Source organism: Oryctolagus cuniculus, chromosome 20 (genome assembly GCF_051225735.1).
Source record: "Oryctolagus cuniculus isolate XC-2025 breed Fujian yellow rabbit chromosome 20, ASM5122573v1, whole genome shotgun sequence".
In the NCBI taxonomy this organism is placed as follows: Eukaryota; Metazoa; Chordata; class Mammalia; order Lagomorpha; family Leporidae; genus Oryctolagus; species Oryctolagus cuniculus.
In genome coordinates, this window is record NC_142886.1 from 1855477 (window position 1) to 1877212 (window position 21736).

General features: G+C 42.3%; 1 pseudogene; it reads right to left on the bottom strand.

Moving 5' to 3' along the window:
- Positions 1-396: 396 nt before the first annotated feature.
- LOC149120017 (protein arginine N-methyltransferase 6-like) overlaps positions 397-21736 on the bottom strand; it is a 43412-nt pseudogene continuing 22072 nt past the window's right edge.

Sequence of the window (21736 nt, forward strand, 5' to 3'; positions counted from 1 at the left end):
CACCCTTCTGAGAGGTGTCAGGTGTGTGCATGGACCCTTCATAAACTGCCGTTTACATTCGTGTATTTGCTTTTCCTGTGAAATAAAAGAAATGGAAACCCAAATGCTCGGTACCACATGCTTTTGAGGCGTAAACGCCCACTAACAAGCATGGTGTATCTCTTGGTTGAAGGGTGGGGAGGGGACCACTTTGTAGAAAAAAAAAAATAAAACCGTTAGAAGAATCTCCTCAAAGGGAGACTGAAGTCAGGTTCCTGTCCCAGCAGCCCTGAGGGAAAAGGGAGCAGACATTGCCCCCTACTTGCACGTGGGATCGCCCTTTCTCCTCCAACCTCCCTACACCTCTCCTCCTCAGGTCAGGCCGCCTTGGGAGGTCGCTGGGAGAAAAAGCGGCGCTCAGTCCTCCATGGCAAAGCCTTTGGTCTTTTCCTCCTGGTCCCCCACTTTGTAGCGCAGCAGCACGCGCAGGCGGCGGGGGTTGTCCCGGGAGGGCAGCAGAGTGATCTCTCCAGAAATGTCCGTGTCTTGCTCCACTTGCACCGGCTCATTCAACTAGAGGAGCGCCTGCTTCCAGTGTGTGGCCGGGTGAAAAGGCGAGGTGGACAGCACCAGGGGTTTCTCCGAATCTCCTCCAGGGGAGATCACCTGGAACCAGATGGCAAAGCCGTGCAGGGGCGCCGAACCGTCGCGCCCACCAACGCCAGCCTCCAGCTCCTGCTCCAGACGCGGGCCAGCTCAAGCTGAGCAAAGCGCTGCGGCCGGGCCAGCACATCCTCGCCGGACAGGCCCTGCACCACGATCTCCGAGTGGCCCATGAGGCAGCACGTGGCGAAGCTCTCCAGGCAGCTCATGCCCAGGCCATAGTGCTGCTTCACCTGGCTCCAGAAGCCTCGGCGCCATTCCAGCATCTGGTCGCTGATGGGGGCTACGAAGAGCCCGGCAGAGGCCGGCAGGAGAAGCCCGCCCTCCTTCAGCCACTTGGTCCGCGCGTGCAGCACGGAGCTCAGCATGGACTCGTGCAGGAGTCCGTAGCCCATCCATTCGCTTATGATGGCATCCACTTGCTCTGGCAGCTCCACTGTCTCCACCGGCCCCGGCAGGATGAGCACCCGGTCCTCCAGCCCGTTGAGCCGCACCACCTTGCGGGCCCGTTGCCAGATGGCGCTGGCCTCCACCGCGTACACGCGCCGGCCCCGGCCTGGGCACAGAAGACGCTGAGAATGCCGGTGCCCGTGCTCACATCCAGCACCGTCTTCCCTCGCAGCGCTGCCCAGTTCCGCAGGATCCCCAGGCGGTAGGCGTCCGTGCGGACGCGACATGCGATCATCTCCTCGTGGACCGACACGTCCGAGTAACACTCTAGTACAGCTGGTCCCGCTCCCGCTTAGTCCTCCCGGGTCGCGGCACGCCAGCCTCCAGCTCTCCACCATCTTCCTCCTCGGCTCCCTCCCCTCCTTCCCCGCCCCCCCCCCCCACTCCACCACATTACACTGTTAAAACCTTTTTACACAAACAATTAAAGAAAGGGGTAAACATTGCAGTACAAATTAATCAAGCAATGTCTATTATTTTATTTACACTTAATCATTTATCTTACCCCTTCAGGCAGTTTTTGAACAGAGGAAGCCCAAGCAAGGAAACATTTTTGCCCCTCAAAAGCTGCACCATTGTCCATTAGTGGATTATAAACAAACTCCTGAACCAACATGGAAAGGACCAAAGCCACTACTAATGTGGGGGAGATCGTGTGACTCTGTTCTCTCTCCCATAGGACCTGTGTGGATTCTTGCTTGTTGTGTTCACCCTGAATGACATCATGAGCTGCCTCAAGGACTTCAGGACCTGATCCCTCAATTTCAACTTGGGTTCAAGAAAAGAGAGACAATATCTCACTGTCGGAGACCTCCTTGACCTGACAGACAAGTGGTTACCTGGGGAGACCTCAAGTCACTACTTGCTTCAGCTCAGTGGTTGCTTCAACAAGAACACCAAGAAGAAACCCCTGAGACTCTTTTAATAGCCATAATGATTCAATTGGCAAAATAACTCATTGTTGTTATTATGCTGTCTTATGTTGCTTTTTTCCATCTCTATTCAAGAACACCATCTGGTTAAAACAATTGTTTTCTATGGTTGCCTTGCCATAGCCTCATTGATCCTGATATGCTGCTTCTTTCATTGCATCCCATCTTTGACTAATACTTGTAAAGGATGCAATCTTTGCTTTAAGCAATCATATTACTGACATTTATTTTTTAAAAAAGTGGGGGGCATGCAGAATGTAGAGAGCAAAAATTCTGCCAAAGCACTCTCAGTTGAGAACACATTTATCCTGAACACAGTGTGGCAGCTGAATGCAAAAAGCAAAATTGCTGCCAAAATCATATTGCTAATAAACATTTATAAAACAAGAAAAGGGAGAAATCTGGAAAAAAGCTTTCTGCCAAAGCACTCTTAGTGAAGATATTTTCTTCCTAGAAGACAGAGTGTGACCACAGGGACTGATTAAGGGTAGTTTATGACCTTCTAACAAAAAGAGCATTGAACCCTTGTGGGAACATTGTCTCCACAAGGACATGTAGCTGATTTCCCAGACATGTGTATCTGAAGTAGCACCTTGACAGTAGGGACTCCATTTTGAAGCACTTGAGACTGCATTCTGGGAAAGTAACCCCCACCATGAGACTCTGGTTTGCAACTATGATCTCAAATAGTCGGACAATAGCAGTGCACTACATCACCCTTGGCAGAGCACAAAAACCCCCTAGCATGATTGCTCAAGCTTGAAAGTAGAAAGGTTGTACCTGGGTTAATGATAAAGATGTGATTTGTCTATGTCTTACATATAATGTGAATTAATGTCAAGATCATAAATGATAATTGTACGATTGTGACTAGTATAGTCAAGATTATGATGAATATTGGTTTCACTTAGGTCTTAGGTTATGTTGACCCCAGTAACTATGTACTCTCTTTGGATTTTTTGTACTCTTTTGATCTTAGCAACCGTGTATAGCAACCGTACATTCCCCCCCCTCCCGATTTTGCAGTTTTTGCCTTTACAAACCCTATGCTGTAGATCCTCAAGGCTGCTCTGTTCTGGTCTGACCAGAGCCCCATCATGCTGGAAAAATAAAAATAAAATCCTTTGCAATTTGCATGACAGAGGTCTTTTGGAGACGTCCCTTGGGTGGTGGGTGTTTCGGACTCTAACATATCTAATATGTTTTGCTAAACATGCTTCAGAGAAACCTTAGTTATATGAACACATGCATGCACTATACAATAGGCTTTTGTAATTCTTATAAATTAAGAAAAGATACTGGATTGTCCTGGAAGCGCTTTTCAGAGGAAGAGTCCTCGTATCCTCTCTTTCCTTTTACTTGTGTACCCCAACAGAGGGGGAGAAAAAGAGATCTTTCACTCACTGTTTCACTTCTCAGTTACCCACAATAGATGTCGCCAGACCAGACTAAATCCAAAAGCAAGGAATTCCATCTAAATCTCCCATGAAGTTGATAGCCATTCTAGTACTTTTACCATTATCCCTCCTCCACCCAAGTGCTTTATCTGGAAGCTGAGTTGGAAACGAAAAGTTGTGGGAACCCAAATCAGGCATTCAGATATGAAATGCAGCATCACAAATAGTGACTTTACCCACTGCACCACAATGCTCACCCAGATCTTTTACCTTTAAAATTTTTATTTTATTTCTTTTTTAAGCAAACTTTTCTTTTTCTTTCTTATTTTAAAAAAGAATTATTGTATTTATTTGAAAGGCAGAGGTACACACACACACACACACAGAAGGAGAGGGAGAGATCTTCCATCCACTGTTTGTCTTCCCAAATTGCCACTATGGCTGGAGTTGGAGTTGAATTAGAAGTGAATCAACTGTGAGCAGATTAATATGTTATCCCTCTTAATATTTTTTTGTTTGTTCTACTTAATACTTTTGGTTGAATACTGTAATCAATACACAATTCTTCTTAAGTGCTGAAACTTAACTGAAAAGTGATTGCTGTTAAATATAAGAGTGGGAATAAGAGAGGGAAGAGATGTGCAATTCGGGACATGCTCAAGCTGACTTGCCTCAAATGGTGGAGTTAGAAACATACCAGGGGATTCGAATTCAATCCCATCGAGGTGGCATGTACCAATGCCATCTCACTAGTCCCAGTGATCAATTTCTGTTCACAATTGATCGTAATGATAGGACTAAGAACCAAAGGGATCACATAAACAAGAACAGTGTCTGCAAATACTAGCTGATAGAATCAAAAAGGGAGAGAATGATCCAACATGGGAAGTGAGATACACAGCAGACCCATAGAATGGCAAATGTCCTAACAGCACTCTGGCCTCAGAATCAGCCCTTAAGGCATGCAGATCCAGCTGAAAAGCCCATGAGAGTATTTCAGGCATGGAAAGCCAAGACACTCTGGGGGGTAAAAAAAAAAACCTAAATGAAAGATCTCCACGAGTGAGATGCCAGTGGAAAGAATGGGTCATCAAAGAAGGAGGTACCTTTCTCTGAAGGGAGGAGAGAACTTCCACTTTGACCATGGCCTTGTCTAAATATGATCAGAGTTGGTGAACTCAGGGGACTTCCATAGCCTTGGCAGCTCATGACAAGAGCCTAGGGTGATTACTGATGCCATAAACAAGAGTGTCAATTTGTTAAGTCAACAACAGGAGTCACTGTGCACTTACTCCTCATGTAGGATCTTTGTCCTTAGTGTGCTGTACATTGAGATTTAATGCTATAACTAGTACTCAAACAGTATTTTTCACTTTATGTTTCTGTGTGGGAGCAAACTGTTGAAATCTTTACTTAATGTATGCTAAACTGATCTTCTGTATATAAAGAGAATTGAAAATGAATCTTGATGTGAATGGAAGGGGAGAGGGAGTGGATAAGGGGAGGGTTGTGGGTTGGAGGGACGTTATGGGGGGGAAGCCATTGTAATCCATATTCTGTACTTTGGAAATTTATATTCATTAAATAAAAGTTAAAAAATAAAAAAAAAAAAGAAGTGAATCAACTGGGACTCAAACTGGCATCCATAAGGGATGATAACACTGCAGGCAACGGCTTAACCTGCTACACAGGTTTCAGGTCCCTGAAACCTTTATTTTCAACTGACAAATATTTGCATGTTTGTGAGCACAGTCTGAAGTTTTGATAGATGTGTTTTATCACATGTTTTATCACAGAATTATCAAATCAGGCTTTGAACATATCTATCACTTTATGTACTTTTTAAAAAAGCCACTCCTAGCAGTTTTGAAAAATTCAATACAGTTTAATCATCTGTCTTGTGCAGTAGGACAAAGAAACTAACCTTCTACTGAAAATTATATTTCCCTAGACCACTGTCTCTTCTTATCCCTACTCCCACTTCCACCCTGCACCATCTAATATATATTCTTGCCCATATACCTACATGATTTTTACTTCTACAAAATACACATATAAACAGTCGTGTATTTGTCTTTCTGTGCCAGGCTTGCATCACTTATAATGCTCTCTGTGTTCATATATGTTATCCTAAGTGACATCATTTCCTCTTTTGTAAGAAGAGTAGAATTCATGTGTGTCACATTTTCACTCCATTCATCTGTTGGTGGAAATGGCAGTTTAATTAGGTTAGCTGGTTTTCTGGGCTTCTACTCTGTCTTCTGCATCTGGGGAAGCTCCCAGGTTATGGGGGTATAATTTTCCCCATTATTAGGTAGCTGAGGATATCGTGTAGCCTCCCAGCTAACCTTGTGATTTTCTAAGCCTCTGAGCTAAGGCTGAGGCTGCTTTCTGACTTTTTATTGTCTTGTTGGTCCATTGATGGGATGTGTCAATTTATTTCCCTATCAAGAAGTTTACTAGATAATATGTAATGAATCTCTTTCAACCTATTCCAATCCCTTTCTAGCAAACCTTTCCTCATGATATAAACTTAAAGGTTAACATATCCTTTCTAGAAGAGGAAACCTGATTATTGGCCTCCAAAGATAACATCTCTTAATCCATGCAAGCAAGAAATGCTGAATTATTTTGAAAGATGTTTTTGAATGTGAAATAAAGTTAATGATTTTGAGATTACATTAACCAGGTTTTTCCATGTGAACCCTGTGTATAATCACTTATGTGCTCATAAATCAAAAGCAAAGGGAGATTTACACATTAAGAAGAGGAGAGGGGCCAGTGCCATGGCACACTAGGTTAATCTTCCACGTGTGGTGCTGGCATCCCATATGGGCACCCTTTCTAGCCCTGTTGCTCCTCTTCCAGTCCAGTTCTCTGCTGTAGCCTGGTAAAGCAGTGGAGGATGGCCCAAGTGCTTCATCCCTTGCATTCACGTGGGAGACTGGGAGGAAGCACCTGGCTCCTGGCTTAAGATTGGTGCAACTCCAGTCGTTGTGGCCATTTGGGGAGTGAACCAGTGGAAGGAAGACCTTTCTCTCTGTCTTTCTCTCTCTCACTGTCTGTAACTCTGCCTGTCAAATAAATGAATAAAATCTTTAAAAAAAGAGAGAGAGAATTTGATATCATTGTAAAGGCAAAGATGGGAGTGATGTGATCACATGTAATGGCAGATGTTACCAGAGCTGGAAGTGTCAAGGAACAGATTCCCACCTAGAGACTGAATGGAGCATAGTACTCCCTATACTGCAATTTAACCCAGTCACAGTGATGTTGTATTTACATTCTCCAATACAGTGAAAGAACATATTTCTCTTGATTTAACCTGTAAGTCTGAGATCATGTCTTTCTTTTTAAAAAAATAAAGATTTGTTTTATTTATTTGAAAGAGTTACAGAGAGAGAGAGAGAGAGAGAGAGAGAGAAAGGTCTTCCATCCACTGGTTCACTCCCTGGATGGCTGCAATGGCCAGAGCTGAGCCAATACAAAGCCAGGAGCCAGGAGCCAGGAGCTTCTTCCCAGTCTCCCACATGGGTGCAGGGGCCCAAAGACTTGGGCCATCCTCTACTGCTTTCCCAGGCCATAGCAGAGAGCTAGATGGGAAGTGGTGTAGCTGGGACTAGAACCGGCACCCATATGGTATGCCTGCGCTTCAGGCCAGGGCTTTAACCTGCTGCACCACAGCACTGGCTCTGAGATCATTTCATATAGAATAAGAAACCAGATATCCTTGCAACTTGAATCCATGATGTGGCAAAAGTTCTGTCTGGCAGATGAACTAAGTCTTAAATGGTAGCTATGAAAGGAGCGATCAGATCTTCTGGGAAATTTTACAGAAGTTCTACTTGGGTGAGCAACAGATTGTTCAGATTGTTCAGATAGCTTCTTGATCCAGATCTAAGTGTGATTCTTCACAGCATCTTCTTTTTTTTTCCTTTTTTTTAAGACTGATGTCATTTTTAAATCTTTTTTTAAAGATTCAAAGAGTTTGTTGGTGCCATGGCTCAATAGGTTAATCCTCCTCCTGTGGCACTGGCACCCCGGGTTGGTTCTAGTCCCAGTCGGGGTGCCAGATTCTGTCCCGGTTGTTCCTCTTTCAGTCCAGCTCTCTGCTGTGGCCTGGGAGTGCAGTGGAGGATGGCCCAAGTCCTTGGGCCCTGCACCTGCATGGGAGACCAGAAGGAAGCACCTGGCTCCTGGCTGCAGATCAGTGCGGTGCACACCAGCTGTGGTGGCCACTGGGGGGTGAACTAATGGAAAAAGGAAGACCTTTATCTCTGTTTCTTTCTCACTGTCCACTCTACCTGTCAAAAGAAAAAAAGATTCAAAGAATTACACAGAAAGAGGAAAGGCAGAGAGAGAGAGAGAGAGAGAGAGAGAGAGAGAGGTCTTCCATCTGATGGTTCACTCCCCAATTGGCCGCAATGGCCAGAGCTGTGCAGATCCGAAGCCAGGAGCCAGGAGCTTCTTCCAGGTCTCCCATGTGGGTGCAGGGGTCCAAGGACTTGAGACATTTTCTATTGCACAGCATCTTCTTAACAATATGGGTTTGTGGTGTGCATTTAGGGGCCATTTCTTTTTCTTTTTATAAAAAAAAAAGCTTTATTTTACTTATTTGAAAGAGTTTTATATATATATAAAAATTATATATATATATATAGAGAGAGAGAGAGAGAGAGAGAAGGAGAAAGAGAGGGAGAGATCTTCCATCCAAATGGCCACTGCAGGGGCCAGAGTTGAGATGATCTGAAGCCAGGATCCAGGAGCTTCTTCCAAATCTCCCACTTGGGTACAGTAGCCCAAGGACTTGGGCCATCTTCTGCTGCATTCCCAGGCACATTAGTAGGGAGATGGCTCAGAAATGGAGCAGCTGGGACTCAAACCAGTGCCCATATTGGATACTGGCTCTGCAGGATCAGGCTTAAACCCATTGTGCCACAGTGCTGGCCCCTAGAGATCATTTCTTAAAACCAGATGGTGGTGTGTCTTTGCTTTTCCAATAGTTCTGATAATTAATGCCCCAAGCAATCACCTTCTGAACTCATTGTAAGTAATATTTTGTTACTTGCAAGCAATAATCCTGAGTGACACCATGAGAGTATCATTATTGTCTGAAATCCTCCAATCTCATTGAACTTTTTAGGTTTATCTAATTTCCATGTGGATCCTATCTTCCATTATGTTCAGAATTGGTCAGTTTGTCAGTTTGCTGTCTGATATTTGCAATCTATTGTGCTGGTTGATTGTGGTGAGGTTGAGGGCTTGAAGTTCTGTCTGTCCTTTTTTTTTTTTTTTTTGAAGGGGATGATGGTTTTCTGGATGGGCATTATATCATTGCCTATGTTGATCAAAGTAGGGGGTGTTGTGATCTGGGTTTGTGGAGGCTTCTTTTACCTAGTGAATTTGTAACTTCAAAATATTTACCTTGCTGGCACCATGGCTCACTAGGCTAATCCTCCACCTTGCGGCACCGGCACACCGGGTTCTAGTCCCAGTCGGGGCACCGGATTCTGTTCCGGTTGCCCCTCTTCCAAGCCAGCTCTCTGCTGTGGCCAGGGAGTGCAGTGGAGGATGGCCCAAGTGCTTGGGCCCTGCACCCACATGGGAGACCAGGATAAGCACCTGGCTCCTGCCATCGGATCAGAGCAGTGCACTGGCCGCAGTGCACCAGCCGCTGCGGCTATTGGAGGCTGAACCAATGGCAAAAGGAAGACCTTTCTCTCTGTCTCTCTCTCTCACTGTCCACTCTGCCTGTCAAGAAAAAAATTTACCTTAATTTTAATCCATTACTTATGGTTAGTGCCTCTCTGTCCACCTATATATATATATATATATATATATTAGTATATTTGACTATAGAAAATTAAAACGTTGTTTAAGTAAAAAGTACCAAATAAATACATTTAATTTTCTTCTATTTTATTTTTACTAACTTTCCTAAGACCATAGGTAATACCTTGCTTCAATTTAGTGGAAGAACATGTAGGACTTTGATTTCAGTCACACTACTGGTTATCCCATAAAGTTTTGGAAAGAAAAATAGTTCAAAAGCTGTGAAAGTGGACTTAGATCTCATGCTGTAGAAACACAAAAGTCAAGCCAGGTCTTTTTTATTTTTCTGATTATATAATTTTAAATTAAATTTTAGAGTTCTATTTGGATCAAATCATGGACTTTTCAAAAACGTGAATATATAATTTATTCAGTTTTATAATTAATTTCCCCTAAATCTAGGTTTCTATAAATAATTTTTCATTTTTTTGTACCTCTTGCCTTTCTTCTCTCTATTTCTGGCTTTGGCTTTATAACTCCTGAATCCACCACTTTTAACGCCTGTATTCCTTGTGTGAGCTCTCTTGGTGGCTGCAGGTAAATCAGGCAGAAGTGGGGCTGTATTTCTTTTCCAGGGTCACCATATTATCATAAATAGGGTGTTTTAAGTTACAGACATTTAGTTTTCCTAGTTCTATACACTGGAAATCCAAGGTCAAGGGGCTTGCAGGCTTGGTTTCTCCTGAGGCCTCCTTCCCTGTTTTCCAACTCAGCTACCACATTGCTGTGTCTTCATGTGGTATGTTTCTTCTGTGCATGTCATCACAACATGTGTCCTTATAAGGACACAAGTCAGTTCAGACTAGGACCTCACATTTTTATATCATTTGACTTTACTAACCTCCTATAAGGCTCTTTCTCCAAATAAAGTCACATTGGGAGTTAAGGCTTTAAGATTTGAATTTTGGGGGAGAAACTTTTCAACTCACAACAGTGGAATAGAAACCAGTGGTCTGCTTCGTCGACAGCCAGCTCACAGGTGGTGTTTGAAATGATGGCTGGGGATCCTCATTGTATTTTCAGTGCTATCTCTCTAATATGGGCACATGCGCGCTCTCTCTCTCTCACACACACACACACACACACACCCCACACATCTGTGTACACATATACAACTAAAATAGGAATATCTTGGTGTTGTGTACTGTAGGCAGCCTTTGGACAAATCAAGGCCAGTCTTGGCTTGTGGAGTTCTTGGGATAAGAAAGTCACAGACTCCCATCCTGAAGGAGGATGTTAATCAAGAATACTCTGTTAAAATTATCTGTGTTACCAGAGCCCTGATAAGTTGCTTACATATGTTGTTATCCTTTGTGCTCCTTTGTGCTGGTTTTGTTTAAATACCACCGAGACATTGGAATAAATGAGCCTTGATCTGCCTTGTCATTCTCTTCGCCCTTGTCCCTCTTTTAGGTCCCTCACTCTACCTTAGGTTTCATTCGACTGGTGCAGCTGGCCTGCACAAGTGGTGCCCAAACAGGGACCTGAGTATGAGGGAAATGAAGTGAGGATCACCCACCCCAACAAGAAAAAGACTGCAGCAATAACAGAATAATGAAAGGAAGACAATAAGTACCCAATACTGCTTGCCTCTGGATCAGGTGTGTAAGGGGAAATTATGGGACAAGAACAAAGTAAACAGGCCATGATAAAGGCAATAAAGACTCCATTACAGGCACAGGGGATAGGGTTAAAAAAAAGTGAGCCATAGAACAGTTCACTGATGCCATAGGAATAGTCAGTCCTTGGTTTGCAGAAGAAGGAGTCCTGGATGAGCAACAATGGGATTTGCTCAGAAAAGACTTAAATGCGCATTTAAGAAACAAAGCAAGCCATGATAAAGGCTGTAAAAACAAGGTAAGCAAGCCGTAAAGGCTGTAAAAACTTTATTGCAGATGCAGGAAATAGGGTTAAAGAAACAAACCATAGAGCAATTTATCAGTGCTGTTGAAAAGTTAGTCCTTGGTTTGCTAAAGATGGTGTTGTGAATGAAAATGTAACTACTTACTCTGGGAGTGGAAAATATAAATCAGTGTACACTGGACACCCCCCACTCTACATTTAAATATTTCAGTTGAAGTAAATGTTACCTTTGTAAAGTTAATATTACTATGTGAAATGAGGAATTGTGGTGATAAAGTGTCTGGACTACTCATTCTGTTTTTGTATTATGTACTAGCTCTGCCCCTATTGTTGATAGGAATGCTTGGGCAGATTATGCTTGGTTTGCTTTACAAAAAGAATGTAAATCAAAATATGCCACAAATGGTTAAGATTCCATGAAAGTACAAGAATGTAACAATTACAGATAAGAAGAGGCTACTATCATTATGGCTAAATGGTTACCCACCGTGTTCCATCCACTGAAAAATTTGTTGTCTTATCAAAAAGAAATGTTGCAAAAACTTAATGAAACACAAAATCACTAGTTTTAGAGTAATGCAAAATGTTAACGCATTCGTTAATTGGACTGTGTGCACCTCAACATGTTTGTTTAGCAAGTAACAATGCCTCAGATCTCCATGCCATGGGATTGTCTTGCCCATCCTCAGGCTGTCTGCAGCAGCTTGGGTTGTTATATTGGAACGGTGATGTTTTTTATGTCCTGACATGGGTGCCCAAGAGGCTAATTCCCCCTCAGATATGTTTCAATTTATCCTTAAAATTTGTTGAATATTATTGTGTTTGATTACTGGATGTATACTTGTATAAAAAATTTGTATTGTATTCTCTTTTTTTTTTTTTTTGACAGGCAGAGTGGACAGTGAGAGAGAGAGACAGAGAGAAAGGTCCTCCTTTTGCCATTGGTTCACCCTCCAATGGCCGCCGTGGCCGGCGCGCTACGGCCAGCACACCACGCCGATCCGAAGGCAGGAGCCAGGTGCCTACCCTGGTCTCCCATGGGGTGCAGGGCCCAAGCACTTGGGCCATCCTCCACTGCACTCCCTGGCCACAGCAGAGAGCTGGCCTGGAAGAGGGGCAACCAGGACAGAATCCAGAGCCCCGACCGGGACTAGAAACCGGTGTACCAGTGCCACAAGGCAGAGGATTAGCCTATTGAGCCACAGTGCCAGCCTGTATTGTATTCTTATGATGCAACGAGCCCATGTTATTTATGCCTACACCTCAATGCAACCCTAGAGCAAAATGTAAGGACAGATTTTGGAAATGGAGAGGCTTGTATCTAGGTTTGGCTCTGATAAACAATAACTTGTCTGCCAGATAACCTTCTCATGCTCCTTGGGAGCCTGGCCAGTTCCCAGGGAGGAGGATAAAGGAATGTTTCTAATAAACAGGTGGGCATGCTTCGTGTCTTGGCTCTCTGGCCAAGATCTGGGATGGGATGCACTGCTTGCCTAAAATCTTGGCAATGAGCCACCCTTGTCCTTGGGGGCTTTAAGAGGGAGCCAGAGCAAGCCTCTGCTGCTGCTGTTTCATCCCAGGGGAACACATAGTCAAGCTAAATGTTAAACATGCCCATGATGATTATTAATGATGTATAATTCTCAGTATGGATCCTTTTCTGGTGCTGTGTAAAGATTACCTAGTGATGACCACAGTATTGTAAATTCTACAAAACATAAGTACAACATGAACATGGATTGATTGGCTACTGTGGCTGAGGTGTTCTGTGATAGTCTCTTTGATGAGGAATTAGCAAAATGTATTCATTTAAAAAGAGACATTCAGAGCCGGCGCCGTGGCTCAATAGGCTAATCCTCCACCTTGCGGCGCCGGCACACCGGGTTCTAGTCCCGGTTGGGGCGCCGGATTCTGTCCCGGTTGCCCCTCTTCCAGGCCAGCTCTCTGCTATGGCCAGGGAGTGCAGTGGAGGATGGCCCAGGTGCTTGGGCCCTGCACCCCATGGGAGACCAGGAAAAGCACCTGGCTCCTGGCTCCTGCCAGGATCAGCGCGGTGCGCCAGCTGCAGCGGCGGCCATTGGAGGGTGAACCAACGGCAAAGGAAGACCTTTCTCTCTCTGTCTCTCTCTCTCACTGTCCACTCTGCCTGTCAAAAAAAAAAAAAAAAAAAAAAAGAGACATTCAGGACCTGCCACTCTGCTTGGTATGTCATTACAAAAATCAACAAGGAGGGTTATGCCCAATAAATGAGGGTGCTATAAATGTGGGCAGCAGGGACATGTGTGAAAAAATTGTCCGAAAGTTAAAGATCAAAATAAGACTTCTGGGATTTGTCCCCGGTGCAAAAGGGGAAGGCATAGGGCCAATGAATGTCACTCCAAAACTGATTAAAAAAAATGTAATTCATTAAAAGAACAAAGCTCAAAAAACTAGAAGCAGGGCTGGCCCCAGGCCCCATCCGAACGAAACCAACAAATTTTAGGGGCCATGATATTTGTTCCTCAACAGAACACCCTAAGTCCAAAAATTTCCCTCCACAGAGCCTCAGAGGGTAGTGCAGGACTGGACCTCAGTGTCACCTCCTATACAGTATTGACCCCTGAGATGGGCCTGCAAGCCCTCTCTACTGGGATTTTTGGTCCTTTGCCAACTGGGTTTTTGGTCTCCTACTGGGCAGAAGTAGTACAACTATGAAAGGGTTACAGGTTTTTCCTGGAGTTATAGACTCTGACTTTACTGGTGAAATAAAAATTATAGCTCAAGCCAATAATGTAATTGTAACTTTAACTCCAGGAGAACGCATTGCTCAATTGATTCTGCTCCCCTTGTCTTCAATTAGTAAGTCTTTTTTAAATAAAAGAGATAATAAAGGTTTTGGATCTTTTGATGCTTATTGGATACAACCCGTAACTAGGGACTGACCCAAATTTTCCTTAAAATTAAATAGAAAATTATTCAAGGGTCTTTTAGATACTGGAGCTGATGTTTCCATTATTTCAGCAGCAAACTGGCCCACAAATTGGAAAAAGGAAATTACCATGACTCAATTATGATGTATTGGTCAGAGTCAGGGACTAGAACAAAGTTCAGAGTTGTTACAATGGAAAGATAAAACAGGCAATACAGACACATTGTAATCATATATTCTAGGAGGACTGCCTATTAACCTATGGGGGCAGAGTGTTTTAACACAAAATGGGGGCTTTAATGTGTAGTCCAAATGAAGTTGTTACCACTAATATGCTTCAATAGGGTCATTTGCCAGGTAAGGGTCTAGGTAAACAACAGGCATTACATCTTTTATTACTTTAACTGTTAATCATGACTGGAAAGGCTTAGGTTTCACTAGATGGCCACTGATCAACCTGTGCCCCATGCGGAAAAAATAAAATAGAAATCAGATGATCCCATGTGGGTGGATCAATATCCTTTACTGCATGAAAAGATAAAAACTACACAGATATTAGTGGAAGAACAATTAATAGCAGGATATATAGTTTCCTCTTATTCTCCTTGGAATAGTCCTATTTTTGTTATCAAAAAGAATCTGAAAGATGGCGGTTGCTTCAGGACCTTAGGGCTGTTAATGCTACTATGGAAATTATGGGGGCTTTGCAACCAGGTCTACCATTGCCTACTGCAATTCCAAAAAAAAAAAAAAAAACCTCTTATTTTGCAATAATAGATTCAAAAGACTGTTTTTATACTATCCCTTTATATCCAGAAGATTGGCCCCAATTTGCTTTCACTGTTCCATCAGTAAATTTTAAAGAACCTATGAAAAGATACCAATGGAGGGTCTTACCTCAAGGAATGGCTAATAGCCCTACTTTGTGCCAACAATTCGTTGATGTTGCCTTCAAAAAATTCGCAAAATATATAGCAATTTATATATTATACACTGTATGGATGATATTTTGATAGCTGGACCCGAGGTATTTTTGGTGATGCAATGTCTGATGGTAATGAAAGAGCAGTTATCTGCTTTTGGTCTTATCATGTCCCTGAGAAAATGCAACTTCAATATCCTTATCAATATCTAGTCTTCCAAGTGTACCCACGAAAAAATACTTCCACAGAAAGCCACCTCACAACAGGAGGCCTTAAACCTTTGTTTGATATCCTAAAGGGAGATAGTTCCTCTACCTCTCAATGAGTGCTTACTCGCGCAGCATGGCTGGCCTTGGAAAAGGCACAACAAGCCTTATCTCAGAGCTTTGTTTTTTATATTGATTATAATCAACCTTTAATTCTTATTATTTTGATTACAGATTATTTACCCACTGCTCTGTTGCAGCAAAAGGCTCCTTTACTTTGGATATATTATAGGCTACTCCTAAAAAGAATGTTGTACCATATTACAATGCAATAGCTGAGATTATAGCTAAAGGGAGACTAGAATGTAGAAAGATATTTGGAATAGAGATGACATGTATATGTCAACCGTATACTAACAAACAGCTAATATGGCTCCTGTCTTTTACTGAAGACTGGCCTCTTGCATTAGCTTCTTTTTCAGGACAAGTTCATAATAACTATCCAGCAGATAAAATAATACAATTTTTATGACAACATCCCTGTGTATTCCCACAAAATACAAACTTTCAACCCTTAAAAAATGCTGCCTTGATATTTACTGATGGTTTTAACACTGGTCAAGCTTCTGTAGTTCATGATGGCTACTGTAGTTATTAATACCCCTTTTTCATCTCCACAGCTAGTTGAATTAGCTGCTGTCTTGCATTGCAGTCTACTCTGGATGTAGCGATTAACACATACACTGATAGTAAATATGTGTTCCTATTGGTGCCTCATTAGAAATTTGTTCATTCTTTCCTAAATCCTCTGCTACTTCTCCTTTGTTTTCTCACATTTGCACTGTCATTTGACAGCATACCTGCCCTTTCTTTATCGTTCATATTGGAGCACATTCCAATCTTCCTGGACCTTTGGTAGAAGGTAATCATTTGGCAGATTCTGCTCTGTGTGTATATTCTATTGAAACAGCAACAAAAGATCACGATTCACATCATTTAAATACTCATACACTAGATTTAAAACATAAAATTACTAGAGAACAAGCTCAACAAATTGCAAAATCCTGCTCTACTTGCTCTATTCAGTTACCAGTACCTCATTATGGAATTAATCCTTGCAGTTTATTCCCCAATCAACTATGGCAAATGAATATCACCCACTTCCTGGAATTCGGTAAACAAAAATATATACATGTGTCTATGAATACCTGTTCTGGATTAATTTTGCTTCCTTACATACAGGTGAAGTTACAAAACATGTTATTGCTCATTGCTTGCAAGTTTTTACTTCCCTAGGAACTCCAAAACAAATCAAAATGGATAATGGACCTGCTTATATTTTTGCCCCATGTTGGGTGCCAATAAAATAAAAAAGGGGGAGTTTGGGGTTTCTGCCCATTCTCCTAACAAATGGTTCTCACATGCTTTATTCATTTTAAATTTTCTCACATTGGATAAAGATGGTTATTCTGCAGCTGATCGACACTGGCATCCACAAACAGCTACGAAAAGAGCAATGGTAAAATGGAGGTATCCTATCACCAATCAATGGAATAGACCTGATCTGGTAGTAGTATGGGACATGGGCTCCTAAAGGATGGGTATTTTTATGCAACCAATTTGCTTTTACATCGTTAGCCCCTGATAATTTTCGCAACTGCTCATTGGGCTGTGTGGCCCCAGTGCTAACATCTGTATTTCCAAAGACACGACAGCGACACTCATTACCTGAGAACTGTGATGATACTGTCATCTTAACTGGAGACCTGCCTTTACCATAGCTATATAGCTAGTGGGAGTTCCTGGATTGGTTTATGGAAATAATCGTGGACTACAAAGGCTTACATGTCTGGTGACCAAAACAATCAATCTTACTGCTACTGCACTATCCAATATAGCTGAAGAATTGGATCAAGTTCACTCAGGAGTACTCTTAAACTGAGCAGCTATTGATTACTTGCTGTTAAAAGATCATATAAGCTGTGAATCTGTGCCTGGGGGATGTTGTTTTAACATTACTAACAATATGCCATATATAGAGTCTGTTATTGATAAACTCAAAAATGAAATGCAACACATGTTTATTACTAACCCCCTAACATTTGGAGGGTTTCAATGGATTCATTGGTTATTGGCTGGACTGCAACTGCTTTTCCTATTTTGTATGGGATGTTTTCCGTGTGTTCTGCAATTTATGCTAACTTTGCTGCAATCTATATGAACTGAGGTTCATCATTTAAAGCTTTGTACAAAACCTCTTTTATAATAAAAATAATTGATATTTGGCTGTATATTTCATCTCTCACCTCATGTTAAACTGGAATGGTCCTCAAAGATGGGTAAGAAACTCAGCATCCTGTACCAACCTAAGACAGGGCTCTAGGCCAAGCTGCCAGAGTTACCAATGATGGATAAGGACAGAGATGACTGAGGGCAACCTAAGACAGAGGCCATTCTCAATAAAATCAAAAAGGGGGAGATATAGGCAGCCTTTGGACAAATCAAGGCCAGTCTTGGCTTGTGGAGTTCTTGGGATAAGAAAGTCACAGACTCCCATCCCGAAGGAGGATGTTAATCAAGAACACTCTGTTAAAATTATCTGTGTTACCAGAGCCCTGATAAGTTGCTTACATATGTTGTAATCCTTTGTGCTTCTTTGTGCTGGTTATGTATAAATACCACTGAGATATTGGAATAAATGAGCCTTGATTTGCCTTGTTGTGTTGGCTCCATTCTCTTTGCCCTTGTCCCTCTTTTAGGTCCCTCTCTCCCATAGGTTCCGTTCAATTGGTGTGGCTGGCCCGTACAGTGTACAGGTAAAATCAATACAGTAACTCATAAGATGGATTACTAGAAAACATTAAAACTGAAGAGAAATAGAGAAATGATTAAAAATCTGCAGTTACATAAGAGCATTATGGTATCTACCTTTTATAACTCCTGAAAAATAAATACCATTGTATAAGAACCCTAAAAAAACCTACACCTGGAGGGCCAAAACTGTGGTGTAGTAGGATAAACATCTGCCTGCAATGCTGGTACCACATATGGGTGCTGGTTTGAGTCCTAGCTATTTGACGTCCAATCCAGTTCCCAGCTGATGACCTGGGAAAGCAGTGGAAGATGGCCCAAGTCCTTGGGCTTCTACACCTGTGTGGGTGATGCGGAACTATCTCTTGTCTCCTGGCTTTGGATCAGCACAACTCTGGCCATTATGGCCATTTGGGGGGTGAATCAGCAGAGGAAGACCTCTCTCTCTGTATTTCTCTCTCTCTATCTGCAACTATGCCTCTCAAGTAAATAAATAAATCTTTACAAAGAAAAATGTACTTACAGGAACACAGTGTACATGATGGATATTTCTTAAAGATGTAGCAAATTTTAAATCATGGATGCTATAAACTATCAATTAATATTATATGACAAATAGGAAGGATGCATTATGTACAAATATAAATATATTACTTTTGCAAATTTTTTTATTAGTCCTTCCTTTTAGCTCCTCTGCCTTATCTGCTAAATTAACTGCATGATGGATCACTGGATTTTAAAATTCCTGACATCTTTTACATAATATGAAATAGTTTTCTAGTTTATTCTCAGGTATTTTCAGCATGTGCCCTAATTTCATCTATTTAATGAACTAGAAGATGATTGCTACACAATTTAAAATAAAAATGTCAAATTATGATAAGTGTCACTTTAGCTTCTTGAGGGCCTCCAAAACCACGTCAATTATAATAAGTCACTCACAGGAGACTGACAACTGATTGAGTTTAATTGTTTTTAGTAACTGATGTATCATTAAAATACAGCAATTAAAACATAATTTACAGGATATTGAGCATTCTAACTATAAAATTGAATGATTTTTGGAGAGACTTCTGGCATGACAATAAATAGTTCTATAGATCTCCATTCTATTGAAAATTACTTTAAAACAAAATATAAAGCCAACCATGTAATGCTGTGTAAATGGTCTCGAGGACATTCAACAATGAAAAAACATTAATTAAGACAATTTACTAAGCTTCAGTAAGAACTGAAGACTCAGTGGTATTTTAATGCAAACCTGCTCTCCCACCCATTTCCTATCTCAGTGAATTGGAAACTTCAGACATGTGCAGTCAAGACCATGGGGTTCTGTCTCCTGCCAGTTGGCTGGCTAATATTCTGGATGTCACAATGAAAGAGATGAGGATGTGAGGAGTTACACAGGCTTATAACATATTATTAGTTGGAAGGCTGTTATGCCTATTTGGAAGGCACTTAGGCCAATTAACTGCACTTAGCTTTACCAAAGCTAGACAAGATAGTAATACCCACCTTCTGATATAGCTGTTATTTTGATCCTCCCCTGATTGGTTAAGTCTGGGTCAGATTTTCAGAAAGAGGCCAATCGGAGAGAGCCACTTCATGTTTATAAAGGGAAGACACTGGTAAGCTTCTTTGGCATCTCCTCCCTTGGAGCCCTCCCCCTGACTGCTGAGGCAGGAGGTGCTGGCTATCAACAAATCTCACTTTGCTCACTGTCCCTGTTTGCATACAAATTCTTTGACATGAGATGAGAGCTGAGATAACCCTTGTCCTCATTCCGCCACAATACCTTGATGTCATGACTCAGGTTTAACTCAAATCCAACTCTGATCAGCCTCACATCATCGCACCAGATGGATGAGCAAGTGACTGCTTATGCCTCTGTTTTTCACAGAGCTTCACTGTCCCTCATAGCAACCCTCTCTCTCTTCAGAACACCAGTTCCCTGTCAGCCAGTTAAAATCAGTTAGTGCAGCTGCCAGTCTTAAGACTCAGGGGCCAGGCTTGCTGACTAAGGCTGTATTAATTGCTTAGAGCTGAGACTGCTCTAATCTCTACTATGTGGATCTGTCCTTTGTGAGGGACTAGGAAATGACTTGAAATGACTGATGGATCCTGGCAAAAGACACCCAGATGACCAGAACTCATATTCTAGTATGGAACACAGAAGACCAATGAGACTTCACTCAGCCTAAATGAGCTCTACTTGAGGCCCCTGACCTAAGTGTTTCAATTGGTTAAAAAAAGGATGGCTTTAGGAGTATTGACTCAAATTAGAGAACCAGCTCAACAATCTGTGGGATATCTTAGTGAGGAGCTTGATTAGTGGCCAAGGGATTGCCGACCTGCCTCTCAGCAGTGGCTACAATCACCCTCCTGACTCCTAAAGCCATGAAACTTACCCTGGCTCAGGACTTAATAGAATATATGCCCCATAATGTAACTGGATTGCTGACCTCAAAAGGAAGCTTCTGGTTAACAGATAACCATCTCGGAGCCAGCACTGTGGTGTAGCAGGTAAAAATCATCATCTTCAGTGCCAGCATCCCATATGGGCACTGGTCCAAGTCTTGGCTGCTCCACTTTCTGTCCAGCTCTCTGCTATGGAAAACAGTACAAGATGGCCCAAGTCCTTGGGCTACTGCACCCACATGAAAGACCTGGAGGAAACTCCTGGCTCCTGGCCTTGGATTGGCTCAGTTCCAGCTGTTGCAGCCAACTGAGGAGTGAACCAGCAGATGGAAGACCTCTCTCTCTCTCTGCATCTCTGTAACACTGCCTTTCAAATAAAATAAACAAATCTTTAAAAAAGCAGATAACTCTTGAAATACCAGACATTATTACTAGAGGGTCCTGCAGTTTGGATCAAGACATGCTCCTCTCTTAATCCTGCCACTTTTCTTTGAGAGGTAATGAAAGTCCCAGGCAAGTTTGTGAACAGGTAGTCTTGCAGACATAGGCAGCCAGAGATCTTAAGGAAACTTCCCTAGAAAATCCAGACTAGGTCCTCTTCTCAGATGGGAATTCCTTTATGGAACATGGAACCTGCCGACTAGTAAAGGGCTCAGGCCATGATACCTGGTCCCATCATACTAGAGTAAAAGTTTGGACCTCTGAAACTCCAGGAGGCCAGATTCTGGAAGACAACCCCAGATACAACACAAGCAAGGACAAATGCTTGTGGGAAGCCACAAAAAGACTCGAGTTATTGTTTGATAAGATCCCACCTTGAGATAAGTAATCAATACAACTCAGCTGTTTGCTGCTGAAATTCTGGGTCTGCTCTTTGTCCTCAGTTCTCTGATCATCCTTATTTCTTGTCTTCCTTCCCATAAAATAGCCCCATATATTACTTTAAAAACATCCTCCTACAGTTGTTTCTCTTTTTACAACCCATTTCCCTAACTGGTTCCAACACAGTGTTCAAACATCAAAGCAAGGTCCATGTGTGCAACTCTGACTAAAGTTAATGGGGAAGGTGTGCACAGTGCACTGAGTTTTTTAAAAATATTTATTTATTGATTTGAAAGGCAAAGTTACAGAGAGGCAGAGGGAGAGAGAGAGAGAGAGAGAGAGAGAGGTTTCCATCTTTTGGTCCACTCTCTAAATAGCCACAATGGCCAGAGCTAGGCCAATCTGAAGATGGGAGCTTCTTCTAGGTCTCCCACATGGATGCAGGGTCCCAAGGACTTGAGCCATCCTTTACTGCTTTCTCAGGCCCTAGCAGAGAGCTGGATAAGAAATAGAACATCTGGGACTCAAACTG